This window comes from Triturus cristatus, chromosome 7, assembly GCF_964204655.1.
Source record: "Triturus cristatus chromosome 7, aTriCri1.1, whole genome shotgun sequence".
Classification (NCBI taxonomy): domain Eukaryota; kingdom Metazoa; phylum Chordata; class Amphibia; order Caudata; family Salamandridae; genus Triturus; species Triturus cristatus.
Window position 1 is genome coordinate 1,051,918,396 of NC_140590.1, and position 7,363 is coordinate 1,051,925,758.

Below are 7,363 nucleotides of genomic sequence, written 5' to 3' on the forward strand. Positions count from 1 at the left end.
TTATACTACGGCTGTAGGAACCAAGAGATTTAGGAAAGCAATATTCCATTGTAGTTCTATGAGGGCCAGATCCATGCCAGATTTCCAACATAGCCACATAAATTGAACTTGCATACAATGAATCTAAATAAAAATCAATTAGATAATGGTTATCCAGCAAAAAAAGGCGAACACAAGGAGATGGAGGAGGGAGCACTAAAACTTTTCAGACAATCACCCCCAGTCACAGATCTGGGTTGAATCTATCATCGTTCTTTAGCTCACTTCGCCACCCCAGTTCAGACCCAGCCATAGGAAAATCAGTCTTGACCCTGTTCTTTATGGGAACAGTCCAGCCTAAACTGCCATGCCAGTTCTTCCCTGGACTGGAAACAAGCATCCTGGGACTGGTTTCAGGGTAGCACCCATCATCAGCCAGGCTAGCTTGAATCCAGTGGCAAAGTGAGCAAGGGATACACGTCTGGGCTTACCCTGCCAACTTAGGGTGAACAAAGCAAACACAAGGAGATGAAGGACAGAGAGATGAAACTTTTCAAACATTCACCCACAGTCACAGATCTGGGTTGAATACATCATCATTCTTTAGCTCACGTCCGCACCCCAGTTCACACCCAGCCATATACAGATCAGTCATGACCCTGTTCCTTATGGGAACAGTCCAGCCCGAACTGTCGAGCCAGGACTTCCCTGGACCTGAAACAGGCATCCTGGAACCAGTTTCGGGGTAACACCCCTCATCAGCCAGGCTAGCTTGAATCCAGTAGCAAAGGGAGAAAGGGACCCACATCTGAGCATACTGTGCCAGAAAATAATTCATGAACCTAGCACTCCAGGGCCTACACTGGAATCCTCTGATAGAGAACTAGATTTCCTGCAACCACCTGGTGTTGTCAGCAAAAGATCAATGCATGACCATCTGGTATTCTGGAGTAAGTAGAAAGTGAAGTAGGATTGCAGGAATTTAAGCAATTGACCATTATACTGCATCAAATTCAAATAAAAGTAATTCACTGAAATGCATGTCATATACCTCAGGCCAAATTCACAAAGGACCCGATTCAGAAAGATTTGCTCCTGTGGTTCTCTTAAATTCCATTAGGCAGACAGGGTTAGTTTCCAGGAATCCACTATAATTGCAACCTTATCTACTACAGTAACACTAATGCCCAAGCAGATGCAAATCTACTCCAGCCAAGCCTTTTAATACATCATACACTATACATGGCCACTCGCAGATACAGCAAAGGAACCACATACAAATCAATATAGGTAGGAATTAACTACACCACAACAAAACCCAAAAACTAAAAATATAAAAATAAATAAAAGTAAAATGTTCGTGGGATTTTAGACAATCCAGACACCTATAAACACCACAATGTACTATGGTAAAAATTGAAATAAAGGTCAAATTAATTTAAACAATAGTCGTATAAACTTTCACATTTCATGCACCTATGTATACAGTGATATGACATACATTGTGACAAATAAATAGTTCCCATTTTGTTAAATGTTCTGTAGGTGATATAATAGATCAGTTATGTCACAAAAATAGGAATACAATTCTTTTACTTCAGGTGCCAAATAGTATCTATATTCTGTGAAGTTCTTCAAAGAGTGAACCGATGCTGGAAACAATCGACTAACTTAGAGGGTTAGTTGGATTTATGTAAACGTTTGGCAGGAAATCAATGTTTGATAGTATGGAATTTTCCAAACTGAGGTATCTTACTTCCACTTCACTTAATATTCCTGCTTCCATCCACTTTAGAAATCGCTCATCATATTTCTCTTTGACATGATTTATTGGATTTTTCTTCATTTTAATATAAAGACTTGCATACATGATTTTTCTGTGTACCGCCTGCATGTATTGTTTCTTAGTATCCTCTAGGGCACAATCAGTATGAAGAATTTTCTGCACATCATTTCTAAAGAATAGGTAAACACTGTCTAAACTGATGGACCACTGAATGAACTAATTTGCTCAGCTGGTAACATATTTGCTTGAATACATACCTAAAAGTGAGGTTGATTTATAATCTATCTGTGAGATAATAATGAGTTGGTTAACATTGCCCACTGAAGGGCATGAATCATGTCTAAGGACTGTATGAAATAAACACATGCTCTCTAAACAGTATCACATAATTAATTAATTGTGGTAGGATCCCCAATCAAACATCGCTTGGAATTATTCCATGACATGACTAATATTCTTTTGACCACACAATGCAAGGTTTATAAAGCAGTATATTTATGGCATAAACTGCATACCCCATACTTCTCTACATAGATAAACAGAAAAAAGATATACTTATAGTATACAGTTTAGCAGATTATGTGATCATACTGCCAAAAATTGTTGGGCGCGCGAGTCATAGTTAGCTCAACTAACTATAACAGGCAAATTTCTCTGGTTTTATGAGTCAAATGTCCAACTAACTATAACGTCCCTGAAACCTATGTTTTTTTTTGTGAATTTCAAAGGTTTTTTAAATGCTAATTCCTAACTATAACGTCTGTAAAACCTATGTTTTTTTCAGTGAATTTTGAAGGTTTTTTAAATGTTAATTTCATATTTTAATGTTTATAAAACCTATATTTTTTCTATTTTTTTGTATTATTTTGGAACTCTATTATACTTCTTTATTTAACTTTAAAAATTAAGTAATGTTTTATATCTTCCCCCAAAAATATGTATATCTTTTTTTTGGGAGAAAACTGCACTCCCATACCGGTAGTGTACCAAGCTCCATCAACACGCGAATCCTATCCGCCATATTGCTAAACTCGTAAAGGATGCGCATTCGTGGCACCGCTTCCCGCGTAACATCATATACGTATGAGTTCGCGCCAGATGCTACATAGGTATCCAACGGGTACGCAGTACCAAGCCATGCATTACGTCATGTACGTATGGGGTTGCACCCACTGCGCAGTGCGTATGCAACGAGTGCACGCTGCCAGGCCCTGTGTTACATCATAGACGTATGGTGTCACGCGGGGTACTCCATTCCCTCTTTTTTTTATGTCTCAAAACTATATCTAAATAACTTTAAACTGTATATGAGAGCAAGCGATAATCTAAAATATTTTAAATATTTATATATTTCTAACTGTAATAAACTTATATTATGATAAATATATTTTCTCAAAATCTTGTCGGGTGCGGCCTCCTTACACCCTCGATGCGCGATTGCCATGCGACCTTAAAAAAATAGCATTTGATTAGTTCATAACATTTACCATTGTAACAGTTGGAGGACCTCACCCATTTTAGTCATTCTCTCTACAGCGTTTAATGAGACACACCCCTTCTGCTTAGAGAGCTTTTTTGAAAAGTTTTTTTGCTGTGTACACATATCTTCTACTACACACAACATGTAACTATCATCTTGATCAATATTCATGGTCTGTACATTAGCCATCCAGGTGTGATGGTCATGCATCTCAAATGTGTGTTATACGATGACCCTGGTGTGTGTGCACATTATTGTGCTGCCTTTCGGCCTGGATATTGCTGGCCTGAAGGGGTATCATCAGCCACGGGCAGGGTGCACATCCTAGATCACATGTGACAAACAGTAAACAGTAATGTGTACATTTGTATTGCTGTATTCTCTGTTGTCAGGCTTTACCAGTATAGTAGTGTGTCATATGTGAAACTTTCAGATTCAAGTTTGGCATGCATTGCTTGACTATAATGAACATTATCACTATTTATGACGTAGCCTCACTGCTGATCCTCCCTCTATCTGAGCACATTCACATGTGTGCGCTTCGCGATAGCAACACTTTCAATAATATCGCACACCTGGCATACGCAAACCCAGCCCACTTTGCGTATGTATAAATAGGATAACGACGACGCCACATGTCCCAGTTCATCTACACTGCCTCAGGTGATATGGCCGCATCCACTTCGCATATCACAATGCGCAATAAAAAAAGGGATCCATAAGGCGTACACCATCGTCGCAATCAACACTACACCTGAATTGTGAACCCTGCTTCCCGTCGTGTTTGAACACACAACAATGACAGTAGGTGAGCAGTGGGGCCTGGGTGCACAGGGGCCGCAATTGAGCGCGATGCTGCGGGAGGGGTGGGGTGCATCAGCCTGGGTGTGCAGGTACAAACAAGCGATATTGCCCTACTTAATAATGTGTTCTCTGACCTCATTCAGTCACATGTCTGTCTCATTTTAAGGACCTGCTGAACCATACTGTAGGCCTGAGCCAGCGGGCAGCGCTGCCCTACAGACACGTGTTGAGCGCAGTGCTGCGGGAGGGGTGGGTTGCATCAGACTGTGTGAAAAGGTGCGAACAACCGATGTTACCCTGTGTACCGATGTGATCTCTGACCTCATTCAGTCACATCTCTGTCTCATTTTAAGGACCTGCTGGACCGTACTGTAGGACTGAGCCAGTGGGCAGCGCTGCCCTACAGACACGTGGCGTTGGCTTTTGGGGCACTGTAGTGAGCTGTGAACAGTGAGTGCTGGGTGCAGTAGGCCGGCGCTCTGTCTCCTCCTCCCTCTGTTCTTTTCACTCTCCCTCCCCTTCTCCCTTCCACCCACTCACTCTCTGTGCCATTTTCACTTTCCTTCATTCATTCTCACTACCTTTCTTTTTCTCTTAGACATGGCACACATACTTATGTTTCTTTTTTGTCTTGCAGGTTTTGTACACTGCTTCCGGAGGAGTCTCACCCACTTCTTTCATGTTTTACTGTTGTTCGAATAAACTTACATTTCCATTTATTTGTGTTGTGTTAATAAAAGTAATTTTTTCTTAACAATAAATAAATGAGTGTATGGGTCTTCTTTTTCTGACAACACTTGTCTGTAGTTTATTGTGAAAATCGGCAGTTGATAGTAGGTTATAAGGGAAATTTTGTTTAATTCTCTGGTGCACCTACCAAATATAAACCAACAGACTATTACATAAATGAAGCCTGTGTAATTGTACAACGGCAAGAGGTCTATGAGTGTATCACTTTATAACACCATGAGTACTGCCCGTGTGATTTCAGAAACAATAACGCACTGCCTAGGGCCACCGAGGCTTCAAGGACTGGCGAGGCCTACCCTGCATATTTAAATAAAGCCCCGGAGCTTGCCGATCCCCGGTCTTGAGTTGGCCTCGATGTCCCCCGAACAATTCGTAAACAATACCCGGGGAGGTGTCGATCCCGTAGTCTGCGAAACGTCTCTGTGCCCTCCCGCGCCTAATTTACATGTGAGATTAAAAGATCCCCAGTGCTACAGAGACCCCCCAAAATAGGATTGGCCCCAGAACATTACCCACCAGTGGGCTCATTTAAATGAACGGCTGAGACCCCGCTTCATTTCTTTTTCTCCATTTTTACAATCCGGTTCCGCCTTATTGAAACAATACAAGGTTTTCCTCCTCTCGCTTCAACGAGGCAAACAAGAATTTACTATCACAGGGTGCAAGCAATGCTCCCGCCCTGTAATAGCAAACATAAATGTCCGCGCTTGCACACCCCGGGACATTGTATGACCTGCGCCTGGGAGGTGGCGCTCCATGGGACCATGATGCTTTGTTTAATGCATAACTACAGAATTAGTATAAACACATACTAACATTACTTGCACACGTGTGGTACAGCAACCAGTGTAGTGAAGAGGCAGAGGAAGCCCAAAATCAAAAAATATAATTCCTACCAGAGGTAGGATCACATAGTTCGATCAGCCGACGACCCTGGGATGAGTAGAAACAGATTCACCATGAAAACGGGTCTTCAGCACATGACCCTGGGATGAGTAGAAACAGATTCACCAAGAAAACGGGTCTTCAGCACAACGCAAGCAAGCGCAAAATCTTGGCAAGTGCTGCCTTCTTTTCACCTTCTCCCGCTCGTTGCCAAATTTATGTAGTGAACAGGAAGACAGCAGTGGATCCGATAAGTAGATTTATTGTAGGAAAAGAAGACAGCTTAAACAGCCTCCAACAGGACCAGACACCAAGCCATCCGTCTTCTCCAGCACCGTGTACAAACTCCCCAAGATTCCCCTCATGACAGCCCTACATTCTAACATTACATACTTACATTATAGTATCATTACATACTAACATTGTACTATGACATTGAAATAGTACACAGAGCACATCACTTTACAGCAATAAGCTCACGGTTTAATCCCCGAGTCTTCAGACCAGTAGGGGTGAGTAGTTCGCTTCCCACTCCCTGTATAGTATAAACGCATACTAAGACTACTTACAGTTATACTACAGCGGCCAGTATGCTACAGAGCCCACAGCCCATCACTTTACAACAATCAGTACGGTTTGATCCCCGAGTCTTCACGCCAGTAGGCGTAGTACTTCGCTTCCCACTTCCGGTATAGTATAAACACACGGCAGAGCTCAGTAGTTCGCTTCCCACTCCCTGTATGGTATAAACACCTACTAACACTACTTCCACAGGTATCCTACAAAATACCAGAGCACATCACTTTACCGCAATGACCTCCCGGTTTAGGCTCTAGGTTTCATACCCGACTGTAGCAGCATCTCATCTCACCACCACGTCACTCTGAGCAACACCGCACTTTCAGACCGGTAGGTGTGACTACTTCGCTTCGCACTCCCCCACAGAGGTTACAGTGCTCCTATCCTCCTGTTTCCTACTCTTTTCGCCCTTTTTCCCCCTTACTCGCTTCAATGGAATCACAAAATGGCGGCCAACGCTTCCTAGTTGCAACCGCTCGCAGCGCTCACAACCAATAAGCAGCAAGCTCGTGCTCGTAACGCCTCAGCCAATTAGATGGCAGAATTCCAAAATATCGATATCTGTAAATTTCGATATTTCTCCAAAACTTCTCAACGGATTTACACCAAATAAACAAAAGCGTGCTTTCTAGACCAAGCCCCTTCTCCCTGCCAAATTTGGGGCAATTCCGTTCACCCGTTCGACCTGTAGCCTTGTCTAAAGTTTCCTATGGAAATGAACATGGAGAAAACACGTTTTTGGACCCCCCCTTTTTTCTCAGCCCCCCCCTTGATGAATCACCCCCAAACTTCCCACATAGGAGCTGATATGAACAAAGAATTAGTTTGGAAAATGTCATGAAGATTCATCAAACAATGCTAAAGTTATAAGCAAAACAAAAAATGCTCTTCCTATGGAAACTTGGTCCTAACTATAACTACCTACTGACAACCGCCAGTAGGTTATATATATATATATATATATATATATATATATATATATATATATACACACATATATATGACTCAGCATACCTGTTCCAAATAAATACACAGTTCCCAACAAGCTCAGGTTCACTTCAATAGTCTAATGTGACTTGGGGTGATGCGTTTTGACCGTT